This window comes from Balearica regulorum, chromosome 22, assembly GCF_011004875.1.
Source record: "Balearica regulorum gibbericeps isolate bBalReg1 chromosome 22, bBalReg1.pri, whole genome shotgun sequence".
Lineage (NCBI taxonomy): Eukaryota > Metazoa > Chordata > Aves > Gruiformes > Gruidae > Balearica > Balearica regulorum.
Genome location: NC_046205.1, coordinates 5,093,601 through 5,107,958, shown reverse-complemented (window position 1 = coordinate 5,107,958; position 14,358 = coordinate 5,093,601). Strand labels below are relative to the sequence as shown.

The following is a 14,358-nucleotide window of genomic DNA, read 5'->3' as shown; positions in this document are numbered from 1 at the left end:
AACTCCTAGTCGACTCTAGGGTCAGGCACTGGTATGTGAATTTACATATTATGCATTATGAAGCCATAAAGCCTTGTTGCTCTGGAATTCTTATGGACGTGCTTACCTCTGACTCTAACATGGGAAGAAAGAACAAGGACATCTAAGAGGGGGTTTAGCAAAGTAGTAAGGCAATCAGAAAAAACATCCAAAAGGAAAGGCAGCATGGAACAGTAGCATGAAATCAAAGTTTTATTATACAAACCAATATTTTACCTTACTGTGACAGGAATGAAAGCATCTATATTCTTAAAAAAAAAAAAGAAAGAAAGAAAGAAAGAAAGAAAGAAAGAAAGAAAGAAAGAAAGAAAGAAAAAAAGAAAAGGAAGAAGTAGAGAAAACTAATTCTGTGATGAAGGACCTTCTGAGTAGGAGGTACCTGAACTGGACTTTTCCTTGGCATCACTTCTGTCAGGGACCCCATTGAAACAGAAGAGTCACAAAAGTGATCATCAAACCTGCAGCAAAATTGAGAAAACAGAATCAGAAATTCAGTGCTAGCAATTAAGGCAAATATGTTTGAAACTGTTAGAAGATCAACTGTAGAATTCAGCTTTTCAGACACAAGTGGTGTAACAGTGTGGGGTTGTTTTGACCTGTACTTTATTTTACCTCTCTGTAGATGCCTCCCCAACAATGTGACACAAACTGGAGCAACAGATTGGGCCTCCTGCTCATTATCAAATTTAATGAACTTTTAAAACTTCTATCTGATCCATGGGCATTGTGTCAGCATTAGCAAACATCTCTGAGCTGGGGAAATAACCTCAATTTTGTTGGCTTGGTTCCCATTTACTTCAGTAGCAACATTGACCAAACGCTGCCTGGACAAATGCCAAGTTTCTCTTAATCTTGGTGAGCAGATTTAGATCACATTGTTTCACTAAGTCATTTTGTCCAAGGTGAAAGAGGATAACGGCTGAAGAACCAATTTGTGTGTTAAGGGTAATGATGGTGGGTCCACTCTTCTCCACCAGGTGCTGGGCTGGTACACCTTGTTCCTGAAGCAAGTGGGCAGAAAGCCACAGACCCCAAAAGTGGATCAGTTCTTTCAAAAGTGTAACTATAATACACACGGAGAGCATGTATTTTCTACCCTATAGGGTCAATAATGTATGTTTTTATTCTCTCATCTTCTGACACAGATTTTTACAGCCAAGTTATTTCTGAACCGAGCTATGAGTAGGTCAATCCTGTCTTTGGTCTGCTTTTGCTAGGTTGCCTAGTAGATATTTGATGATAACAGTTTCAAACTGAACATGGGGACAAGGGAACAGAAAGAATCATAAAATGATGGGGAAGACAGACATCTCAGCTGGGAAAATAAAGGTTTCTCTTTCTTATAAAACCACACTAATTTACTAGCAGCACACTAGTATGACATAGCCTTTTCTTCATGGCCAACTTCTGGTTCTTGTGAAAAAAAACTATTGAGAGCACCGCAAAAATAATGACAAGGGCAAGAGTAACTGGAACTAAATATTCATTGTTTTCAGTCACTAAGTTAGAAACAAATCTAAAGTCTAAAACATTGTCTGAAATAGCACTAATAGAAAATCAGGCCACTATCTGAACATAAATCAGAGGTCATTTCAAGGGTAGTAATTCCATAGCCCTTACATATTTAAGCATCTATAACAATGTTGCTAGAACTTATTTTTCAAATACATCACACAAGTAAAGCTGAGACCCATGGTATTGTCCATGACCTTTTTTGTTGTTGTTGGTTTTGGAGATTTTGGGGGGGGGGGGGGGGGGGGGGAGAAGAACAAAACAGCTGAGTTGAAAGGTTACTTTTAAAAAAACCCTAACACCCCTACCCCCCTCAAAACCCCAAAACCAAACAAAAAACCAACAAAAATAAACCCCCAGCTAAGCCCTGCAAAACAGGGAAGAGACACATACAGATCCTGTTCTGTTAATCCACATATCTCTGCTGTTAGAATGAACTGATTCACAGTTTGGTAGGTACATCATAGAGATCCACATATCCACAAACAGCCTGTCTAACCATTACTCACGACAGAGTGAATGAAGGAAGGAATAAAGGAGTTATAGCAACTAGACATGTAGGTGACTCATACAGATACAAACTGGTTTTGTCAATGATATGTTTTTAATCAAGAGAACAGGCAGTACTACTGAATATCATACCGTGGGTGTCAAAACAGCAGGTTTTTCAGACAGAGTTTAAAGGATCAGAAACATAATGCAATGCTCCAGTAAGAATTCTACCACACAGACTAAAGGCAGGAGATGCATCAATACAGATAGCTCCATGTGAAATACTATCTGTTTGCACCTCCTGGAAAGCAACATCCAAAACTGTGAGCCAAACCTTAAAAACTTCTGTGAGGACAGTGGCTCTGTCTTGTGATATATGGTTTCATTTGGTCTAAAGAGCAGACAACAGAGGTCCTGTTCCAGATTAGGTAGAATACCTTAAAAGGTAGGACTGAGGGCTTAGCTGTGGCGCAACATTTCTTAATAGGACGAAAAGCCAACATAAAGGAGAGAAGACGATGTCGTGGCATTTGCAGCAGCCCAGGCTGCAGTATTATTCTAAGTTTCCAGAGTTTAGTTGCTTTATGCCAGACATATAAAGCTGTTGCTGTACAGCTGAGATGAACACGGCACAGATTTCTAAGCCCAAAACAACGTTTTCTCTGATGAGGCATTCTCCGTATCAGTCACAGATGATGAAAAACATTATTATGGATCTATTGCCTACACTGCTGTAAGGCAGGAATGAAGCTGAAGCACCACAGACCAGGTCTGGAATCAGCAAGAAGTATGAAATAGCACTCCCATGTCATTCCTGAGTATAACATGCCATACCACATTGCTTGCAGTATGAGTGCAGCAATCAGAGACTCTTGTTTCAGGTAGAAAGCAGCCTGTTATCAGGTCAAGTTCTGTAACAGCTAGACAAGACCCAAGCACCATTGGCATCTGGCATCAGGCTTCAGCCTAGCTCTTATTCTTGATACTTTTCACAGAAGTGAATCTCACTATCACAGTGACGTCATTGTGAAGCAAACGCGAACGTCTCTGATGTCTTACAGATTTTATATGGTGACCTGTTATTTCTTAACACAATTTTTTACAGGCAAACCAAGCACGTGTAGGTAGAAAAACTTTTGTGCCTGAGCACCCCTCAATTTCTTCACGCTTTAAGAGATATTCACACCCTTAAAGGGATTTCTGCCCGTGCTGAAATGGGTTGGTGGCTGGTGCCCGAGGAAGAGGAGGGCTGAAGCAGCACAAACCCCACGTGCGGCCCGGGCGCTGTCCGCGGTGCTGAACGGCGTCGTGCGCGGCGGCGGGGCGCTGTCCGCGGTGCTGCAGGGCTGCCGGCGGGGCGGGAAGCAGTGGTACCCCCCCCACCCCCGCCCCGCACCCCAGGCTGCGCTTGCGTGGCTGGAGGCTTAGACCGCTTCCTGAGGGCCGTTCCACCGGCCAGAAGTTCACGGAGCCGTTTAGGAAGTTCAGGCGGACGCCAGCGCTCGTTATTACCTAGCTGAATGGGAACCCAGCCCCGAGTTAGACAAGAGCAAGTGCAGACTGTTTAGCTTTCTGCTCAAGATGAATTCTGATTCCCACAGACGGTTTTCAGGGACAATCAGGGCAGCCAAGAAAACAGTGACATGCAGAAATGGCTGATAAAATTGCAATGAAACGTCTGTTGACATTGATTTTGAGCCTGCGGGCAGAGATGAATGATTGAAACACTAGGCTTGTTAAAGCTAGAATGCTTTTGATTTCTCTTCTCTGTGCTGAACAAGATTTAGCTGGAGGGAAGTTAACAATCAGCTAATTGACATTGAATTAACCATGAAATGCAGTATAACTACTTTTCTTCTGAAGTACTCTTCAGCAATGCTTTAACAAGGCTTTTAATTATTGATTATTGCTTATAACACACAGTAGATCTCCTTTTATTTGTTTTAAAATCTGGTGTCCTTCAAAGGTGTCAGCTTGAGTACGCTCTGTAGTTCACCTCTCTACTAATGGAAACTAAACAAATAATCCAAGAAAAACTGTATCTTCTTCCTCTGGCAAAGCATCATAGCATAACACATCAGTTTTTCTACTATCCAGGTCAGGTTAAGAAACAAATATTCCAGTCAGGTTAAGGAACAAATATTCCATAAGAATAAGGTTCTTCTTGCTGGGGGGGGGGGGGGGGGGGGGGAGCAGTGTGAGAGGCAGAAAAGGCCTTAACGCTGTATAAGCGCCGTTCAGCAATAACTAAAACATCAGTGTGTTATCAACACTATTTTCATCACAAATGCAAAACGCAGTGCTGTAAGAGCTCCTATGAAGAAAATTAACTCTATCACCACCAAAACCAGTATAGAACAATAAAAGCATTTGAAGAACTGTCATGTGCATGAGTGAAAAAGATGCTTGTTTGCTGCACATCTGAGAACCAGGAATGGTACTGACAGCAGTGAGCACAATTATCATCAGTGCAGCTGCATATGCTGCATGTCAACTACAACAGGGTTACTGCTTAGCACGTGCTGGGGAGATGGCAAAATCTATGTTGCTAATGGCTGCAGAAAGTGTGAGAGTAGAAGATTGCTAAGAGAATTACACTGAATGCATCAGAATAATGACCAGGAAAATATCAGTAAAAATCAAATACAAGACAAGACAGATTCTTGTGCGTTTAGAAGAGATTACTATTGCAGCAGTGGACATTGCTCCTTAAGGTAACTGCTCTCTCACCCGTGAGATATTCTTGTTTCCTTACAGGAGCACAGGAAACCAGCAACCTCTGAGAGATTTCTACCCTCTAAGCAACTTTAAAATAGTGGTCCTTCTATCTCTGATCCTCCTGATCTTGTTTGTCCAAAAATCCTGCCTTGGCCCCGAGAAACCACCCTAATCAAACGTTCATCACTGTAGCAGCATGCTCATTACCACTATCAACACCAAAACTTTTTGTAAACTAAAAATTTCAAGAGCTTTCAAGATGACAGCAAGGCAGGCACATGCTGTCTGTAAAGAGGGGATTGCATGCCAGCAGGTCTGAGCCAGATGGGGCATTGTGGGATAAATCTGTTACACTAAGCACATGAAGGTGTAGTGTGCACAGAACAGTAGGTGAAGAGCTTATGGGAATTTCTCTCCCTATTCACTATAAATGTGGCAAAGAAAATTGTTCCAGTGGCTCACAACACATGTAGCAGATTCCACTGCCTACAGATTTTAACCCTCCAAGGGGCAGTCTATGACACTGTGTTCCCTTTCTATTCTCCAGTGCTGCAGCGCTTTCCTTCTACCCTCATCAATAGCCAGGAAACTAGATAAGTTTTAGGGGCTTTTTTTTTTTTTTTTTTAAATACCTAAGTTGTAGAGTACAATTTATCAAGCAAGCAACACTGCCTAGAGGGAGCAGAGTGCTGAAAAAGGCAGAGATACAGTATCACTTAAAGCTTTGAGTTCACACAAAGCATTCCCATTCAGCAGGTGTAGACATCAAAATAAATAGCCCTCTGGCAATCTTCCAGATGGCCTAAATCTCCAGGCATATTCAGCCTGATTACTTTAGATTTTTTTCAGGCTTGCTGTCTCTGCATTTACTTGTTCTTCGTCCCTTGCCAGCTACAGAGAAACAGCTGTGTCTGGCCTAGGGTGTGAACATCTGTTCTGTCATATCCAGCTGTGAGTCTTCTGCAACACAACTCCATTAGATACTAGTACAGACAAGTGCAAAATAATGAACATTGGAAGAAACAATTTTAAGCTACTCATTCACAGGAAAGGGGGTCTAAATAAGTTGTGGCTTCTCAGAAACACATCCAAGTACAAACGAATTGAACAGTGAGAATATCAGGCAGGTCCTCTAAACTGCAAGGCCAGAAACAGTCCTCTACTGAAAGGACAGGGTGACTATTATTCCCTGGGTCAACTGATTGTTTTAATCTTTAATCTGCTTCAGCCTATATTGCTGCATGTTTTTTGGGTGTATATCCTAATTTGCAGTAATTGCTATCGGTAATAATCAGTGGCATGCTGCCTTCCTGAATCCTGAGACCAGATTCAGGCACTTTAATACAAAAGCAAGTCTCTAGGAAGCATGCGAACGGCAAGGAGACCTGGAGGATCAAGTTCATCTCCCACAGGCACTAGCAAGCCTGGAAAAGTCAGGCAGGCTGGGCAGGTGAGAAGTACTACAACTGCCTGTGCTAAGTGGCTGCTGCTGCCTGAACCATAAGGGACAGCCCCAGGCCCTGTTCTGGAAGCGTTCCGCAGAAAGAGCGAGAGGGGGATTTCACACATGTAGGTGCTAGTGGCATTACATGTGCTCGCTGGAATCATCACTCTGGGCCAGACTGTGCTCAGCTTTTCCCCAGTGAGGCCAGGTAGAAATTTGGAAGGAAGAAGAGGAAAAGAAAAGACACAGAAAATTAACACTTTCCTGTATGCCTTTGGCTCCACGAAGGATCAGCCAGTTTTCTAACACTCTCCATCAGCTCATGGGTATACTTTGCGGCACACACAGCCCACATTCTGCCACAGGAGAACGTATAAAATCTCCCCGTGACAATATAGAACTAGAGCATTCAGGACTACCTCAGGATTAGACTGCAAGCTCTCAGAAATAAAAGGGAAGAAACATGTGTTTACTAAAGCAGCGCTGTAAGGAAGATAGAACGGGACCCTATTGTGCCTCACATATCAATATAACTGCTAACCACACAGGAGGATAAAGCCTCCATCAACCTATGCAACTTCATCACAAGAGCTCAATTTTATGCTACACCTCCATTTAGCTACTGATCCTGGTACAAGTACCACAGTCCGTCTCTGCCCAGGGCATACCTATGGTATTGGTATAACTTGTGTTGCATGTTCTCTGAAAGCCAAGTCACTGCGAGCTATACCTCCTCCACTCTCTCTTCAGATGAACACACACTATCATGTACATTATGGTGATGTTCAGCCTCAGCGTTCCCATGCAAGTTATAGCTTTGCAGTATGCTCAGAGCTGGAGGCAGTGCTGCGCTTACCCTGTCCTTCCAGCTGTAGCACTGTTTCTCTCCTGGGGGAAAATTACAGGTTCTTCTCCAAGAGGATTAGTTCTTGTCTCCCATACATTTCTTGGCTAGTCATCCAGGCTGCTGGTCTCATGGGGAAAGCGTTCCTAATACACCACTCCTCAGTGTTAGGTTTGGCTGGTGGAGCTATAGGTTCCACAGACTCCTCCATCCCCCATTCTCTGATTCTGGATGCATTTACTTGTCAAGACCAGGGAGTGTAATTAAAGGGAACAGGTCCCAGGATGCCTCTCCTACTTCTGGCAGCTGACAGAAGGTGTGAGCTCAGCACTGCTGAATTCCACACCGCAGTCACACCCTTTGGAAACTCTGCAGTACATCCACTGTACCAATAGATCACAGTGTTAACCATGGTGACCACCCACAATACCGGGTCATGGAGCTGAAAAAACAGCAGTTCTATTTTATTATCCTCGAAGAAGAGCCACCCTCACTGCAAGCAATAGAACATCCATTATTCCCTGCCTTATTGGTCCACTTATGCTTTGAGCATTAGTGTTCCCTCTCTTACTGTCCCATGTGTTTTCTTTTGGATGAGTGGGTATTAAAACAGGCTTGGCCAGGTGAAGGCTTTCCCAGTCTTGATTTGTTGGCTGGCTCTTTTTGTTTCTGAGAGGAGCTCTCAGACCATACTGAAATGATCTCCTTCACTAACCATTCCTGATGGCCCAACAGGTTCCCATTATACTAGTTAATCTCAATATTAATACTAGAAGATTTATATACAATATAGAAAAACTGATTACAGACAGATCTGACAGCAATATATATTTCAGTAGGTTACAATGTCATGAGTTGCTTTTGCTTTCATAGATTTTCTGCCAATTGGGAATTTTCCCTCAAGGAAGTTCCAAAAACCTTCGCAGCCTCTAGGAAACTATTTGTTTGGTGCAGTTAACATAGGAGCTCTTAAAATTTAGTCAAACACATCAAACCAAATGGCCCCCAGGCAAAAATCTTGCATAGCAAGTTTCAACCCACACAAACTTCTAGTGCTAGCTTGTGAACCCCTGCAAGCACAGGTTTAAAAAGGACACTGCGCATAGAGGGGGACCTTCTAAGGCTTTGATCCTCCATTAAAATGTTAACATGAGAAGTTTCCTTAATTTCATCAGATCTGGTGCACTGGTTGTATGGCACCTGTTCATTCATTTGTTTTGTATTTAACTTTTGTAAGACTTTGGGGCTAAGACTGGCAGTCCGGGTTATAAAGCCCCTTATGAAATAGGGATCCAGTCCTGGCTGGAAGCTGGTTTAATACAGTTAATCATCATAACTAGCCCCAAGGCCTAGCTGTTTGTCCTTTTCTCCCCCTATACTTTACAAAGTGGTAAGCAATCTCTCCGCATGCACCCTTACAGAACCCTGCCTCATGGCATGACAGTCATATCCACTGTTCTCAACAGCCTCTTGTAGGAAGCTCTGAACAGAGAATGTCCACTGCCAATGGAAAGAAGGCTGACTTCCAAAGGATGCTGCTGCACAATGGTTTCTTGCACACCTGGGCTCTGTACCAGACCACATCAATACAAATTACAATATTGTGATCAAACCTGATAAAAAGAAATTCTATAGATGCTACATATAATCCAAGATAAATGTTCATTTTTTTAATTATGCACAAAAAAAAAAAAAAAGGTAAATGATGAATTACTCAAGACACAAGTGTGTCTTTATGTAGAATGATGCCCTGCACATTTGCAGCTCTGTTTGTCTTATAATACAGTGTGACCTCAGGTAACTTGAAGGACAAGGATCACGCAGAGATGCAGAGCACCACGTCACAGTCTCTCCAATATTCACGTTTGTCTTTCCTTACTATACCTAATAAAACTCAAATGACAAAAGGTGACATACTGTATGTGTTTTATCTCATTATTAATTAAGCATATTTAGCTCTTAAATCAGATGTGACTTGCACCACAACATTAGTAATTAAATTAAATATTGATGTGTGATGGTTGTGTGCTGAGGCTGCACGGGTAAGTGGAATTGCCATATCTAATTAACATCTTGCAGGAGTAGCCCCATTAGGTTGGTTAGTTAAATCTCAAATGGTAATACTAACAAAAGTGTAACTACCACCTAACAACCCTAATTAATAGGAGCCTCATCAGATTTGATGAGTATCTTCATCCCTGTTTTGGGGGCTGTTGACTAGATTTTTGGTGCATTATTGCGAGGTTGTGAACTATTTTGAACTCATAACTCTACTGCGCTTTACCTTCAAGTCTCAGTGTGGCAAGGCTGCTTATTTGCTCTTTTGAAGGAACATACAGCAGCATCGTGAGGTTAAAGATCAGAAAACCACTCGAGATGACCCTCCCTGCCATTATTTCAGCAGGAGCTCAGACTTCCCTCTTCTGACAAGGAATATGTTGCATGTGTATGAGAGAGACCGCGTCTGCCTGGAGAGCCCACTCGCCCTCTCTCAAACATGCAAGGTTGGCTGGTGCCCTAGGATTTGAAGTGTTACCTTCCGCCTTACTATATACAGCAATTTCTCCTTGGAGGAGACTACAAGGATTTATTTTTTTTTAAATGCTCATTAAATTCCAGTGTCTTATAAGCAGTTCAGTGATGCTATCGCAATTCTGATTACCATTCTACTGGATGCTGAACTGAGAATACAAAATTACTTCACTTGGGATTAGATACAGATTCTAGCCAGGATTTCAGGATGGACTGCAACTATATCACTCCTTGAAAAATAGAATTCAAATAGTAGTTGTTATATAGTCTGGGTATGTTACATCATTTGAAGTGATTAATGCTCATGTTCATTTAACTACTACAGATGCTATTCTCAGCTGTGACTCAGAAAAAAAAATAAAGTGCATTATGAAACCGTTCCCCAATTTGTGCTTTAGAAACTGTTTCAAAGCTAGCCATCCTTCCCAAGAGTCAGAGGAAATAATTCTCCACTGACAAGACTCCTCCTGCTACTCTTAAAAGTAAATGACAATACAGGCCACTGTGTCTGACCAACTGTCTCAGGGCTGCTGCAGTTCCATCTTGAGGTTCTGGCAATAAGAAGAGAGTCGAATACCAATTTTCTTCCCTTCTTTCTGATTACAGCTCATCTTGGCTGGGTTAAACATGCTTATTGTTCTCTGTAATGAAATGGTACAAGTGATATTTCTTATTCCATTATCACCATATCTTTCTGCCCTTCTTATTGCTGTTTCTCCCACAAGTATCTACCTCCCCTATTTTATTTACTTTCCCACTTGTGCAGTAAGTTACGATTTTGATTTTTAAATTATATAACAATTTGATTAGGAAACAACTAGACATTTTGACTTAAACATGCTGGTCCAACAGCACCAAACTGAGCTGAGTAACAATCAAATCAGATTGTTTGCTAAGTGGAAAAGCAAAAATGAAGAAACATACACCTGTATGCAGACTGATCATTTAAAAATTAGCAAATATTACTGGTAATAGAATCAGTCAGCATTTGTCTTGAGCTTTGTATCTTCAAATAATTTCTAGGATCAGCTGGTTAAGCAACACTAGAGGTGACCACTCGGCTATGTAAGTAACTGGTTAAAACACCTGTATCTTCTAGGAGCCCAGGTTCAGTTGAGCCCTATGCCCCTGTCCTGGTTTTGGCTGGGATAGAGTTGATTTTCTTACCAGTAGCTGGTATAGTGTTGTGGATTGGCTTTAGGATGAGAATAAAGTTGATAAAACACTGATGTTTTGGTTGTTTCTAAGTAATGTTTATACTAAGTCAAGGACTTCTCAGCTTCCCATGCTTTGCCAGCGAGGAGGTGCACAAGAATCTGGGAGGGAGCACAGCCAGGACAGCTGACCCAGACTGGCCAAAGGGATAGTCCATGCCCTGTGACATCATGCTCAGCGTATAGACTGGGGGAGTTGGCTGGGAGGGTGCTGTGCATTGGAACTAGCTGAGCATCGGTTAGTGAGTGGTGAACAATTGTGCTGTGCATCACTTGCTTTGTATATTCTTTTGTCATTGTTATTATTCTCTTCCTTTTCTGTCCTATTAAACTGTCTCTATCTCAACCCATGAATTTAACTTTTTTCCCCCCGATTCTCCTCCCCATCCCACCCGGGGGTAGGGGGACAGGGTGGGTGGAGTGAGCGAGTGGTTGCATTGTGCTTAATTGCTGGCTGGGGTTAAACCACGACAGTCCTCCATGGATGGCGTTTTACAGTGTAGAGCTCTTCCAAATACACCCTAAACCTACGGCTGCAGCCACACAAACCCTTGCCACCACTTCACTCTTCCACCTCCCCCCACCAATCCGTATACATTAGGAGAAAGGTGCCATCATCTTTATAAGCTGTTTTTCTCTCACAGGTACCACCTGCCAGCATGACTTGGCAGTAATTAGTTAATCAAGGCCAGGCTGCTTCAGCCCTTAAAAAATAGCATGATTGCATAGAAAAGGCTTTTTGGTCTTTTCTAGAGTCTAGTTAGCAAGAAGAGTCTGAAGGGAAATAGAAAGTGCCAGACCTCGTTTCGGCAGATACTGCTCTACATGCAGTACAGCATCTAGCCAGGGGGGAGAGACTTCTTTTGGTCAGACACAAACGCTACCTGTGCCTGTTCAGCAGGTATAAGCAAGCTTATAAGTTCTCACCATGCAGATACTAAATGCAAATGTTAACTGTGACAAGTGCAAACATATTGCTCATGTTTTAGTGAAGTAGCAGAACAAGCTCTCTCATTTTTTCTACAGAGCAGAATCATACCTGCTTGTGGGATGAATCTCCCTAAGCATTTTGGGATACAATGCTGGCAGCTCTTTTCCTAACACACTAAGGGCCAAGTGAATTATCCCTTGTGCTAACCAACTAGGCTGCCTGTTAGATTTACCAATATTCCCTGCAATGTCTCAAATGAATTCTTTAGAAGCGTGTGCAGTAGCTAAGTATTTAGCAAACTTTACCATCCTTTGTCTACATCACTTGAGGAACTTGACTCTATCATTCTATATTTAGGATTTTTTTCCTCTTTTCTACTGAGTGGGCATATTCTTGATTGAATGGTCAGTACCAATATATTACAACATTTGAAATCTACCAACAGTTTTGTGGCTAGTTCTCCTTGGAGGATGTAATTTTCCTTATTAAGAGCCAGACAAATTACAAAACATATAGATAAAAGTGCACCCATTTGAAATACTGTGATACAAGCCAAATCCTAAAACACATTAAACAACCTTCACTATGCATGTATAAAATCATATTGGTTTTCAGTTTCATCTTTCACCCTTCATATTTTTATTGTGAAGAACACTTTATTATGAAGATATTAATATTTTTATTATGAAGATGTTAGATATTTAATAATATTTAAAAGATATATTCTTTTAATGTGTTATGCATTGATGCTGTTACCCTACTCATCCAAATCCAAGTCACAGTCCTAACTCAACCCAACCAAGTTTTCTCCCTGTGTGCAAACAGATAGCTGTTTCCCACTGAGAAAAGCTTCCTGCAAAGGACTCCCATTTTATGATTGATTTTGGTCAGGTGAGGCTGGTAAGGTGGACACCCATCTCTTCGGACCTGCTATAGGACTGCACTATCCTTTCCCATGCCTGGTTTCTTAGGCCCATGGCCGGATGATCACGCTAACAGCATCACATATGAAAGATCCTACACAGGCACACACTCAGACAGCTATTCTGCCCGTTGTAGGGATATCTGATGTGGAATACAGATTTTCTGTAAAGCCACTGGTCACAGTTGATGGTATTACTCTTAGAGAGGGCACATAAACAACCTAAAAAGGAGAAGACGTGCTGAAGAACAAGCCTTACCCATAGAGGAGGAGAGTTCATGGCAGACAAGCATAGGAACAGCAGAGACAAGAGAAATTACTCTTTTAGTAAAATGACTCACATTTCAGACTAGTTGGGGACCCTGAGTAATTGCTAGTCAGACGACCTACTCCCTAAAGACATCAGCACCAGCCTTTGCCGGTGCTCGCCAGGTGCTCTTTCGGCTCACCCTCTTTCCTTGCCCACTCGCTCATTCCAGCAGCGTTGAGCTCCCGTTTCCCTCTCCAAGCCGTACGAACTTTGATGGCAGTGGAACTATCCAGATTTCATGCTTTTAAATAGCACATGCTGTATTCAATGAATTTCAAAGACACGCTAAACCCAAATTACTGCTATCCATGGATCTTGAGAAGCTTTTATAAATGGCTGCATTACAGTGTAGTACAAAGCAGTGATTTCCATAATGCTTGTCTAATGTATAGAGCATTTTACATAGAACAGGCCCTGTTTCATCTTGAAATGCTTTTTAATTAATTCAATTCATTAATACTGCTTGTCATGGCTAAACTCTTGAGACTTAACAAAAACTTTACTTCAGCAGTTGTCAACACATTTCATTAAAACATATGTTTTTGAATGCTTTCTGATAACATCACTATTCTTCATATGCAGAGTGCAGTACTTAAATGTATTAAACAGAGAAGAGGGCTAGCAAAAACCTTTACTCTATATTGACAATGCTGCGTTTAGAGATAAGAAATGGGTAGGCCAGCCTGGGTGTCATTCTTTTCATGACCCCTAAATTAACCAAAGTGAAACCTCTCCCACAGTTTACATCCTGCTCTTCCAGCGCCTTTCCAAGAGGTCCTCACTTCCGTCACATTCAGGTAAAGAACGCAGAGACAAGGCTTAGGTAAAGTTTGCAGTTGGACAGACCTTTTAGGTTTGACAGATGACTATATATTGGACAAAGGGTGGGATGAATTCTGTGTCTGTTTCTGACAAGGCAAAAACCTGAAGATTCCTCATTGTTGAGATCAGATCACTAAGGAACCTCAAACTAGCAGCAAAATCTGGAAAGCTGTGCCAGACAAGCGGGGGGTGGGGTGACCTTGAAGCCCAAATTTATCAGTTGTCTGCTATTTTTTGCAGGACCAGTATAACCAACACCAAGAAAACTTCACTCAAGAACTTGTCCCCTGTCCTACTGTTGCTGTAGCTCAGAAAACACCATGGCCCTGTTGACAGCTCTCAGGTACACTGCTGCAGCTTCTTGTCTCACCTTCCCACTACACGGATTTGTATTTCCACTGACTATTGCTGTAATGGTAGTCATAGCTCTAAAGCTCTGCTCCTTGTTTTCAGGGTTAAACATTCTTTACAAGCTTTACCCCAAACTCTGACTCTCTAGCTGATGACATACCAGCTGATATGAAACAGCCTCTTAGAGGCCAAGTGCAAGGTCCTGCACCCAGGTTGGGGCAATCCCC

At 42.1% G+C, this 14,358-nt stretch overlaps 1 long non-coding RNA gene across 1 annotated transcript in view; it reads right to left on the bottom strand.

Moving 5' to 3' along the window:
- Positions 1–380: 380 nt before the first annotated feature.
- Positions 381–14,358, bottom strand: part of LOC142604819 (uncharacterized) — a 79,659-nt gene continuing 65,681 nt past the window's right edge. Inside the window, exon 4 of the long non-coding RNA XR_012838656.1 lies at positions 381–497. This is a non-coding gene — a long non-coding RNA (uncharacterized LOC142604819). The remainder of the gene's footprint in view (positions 498–14,358) is intronic.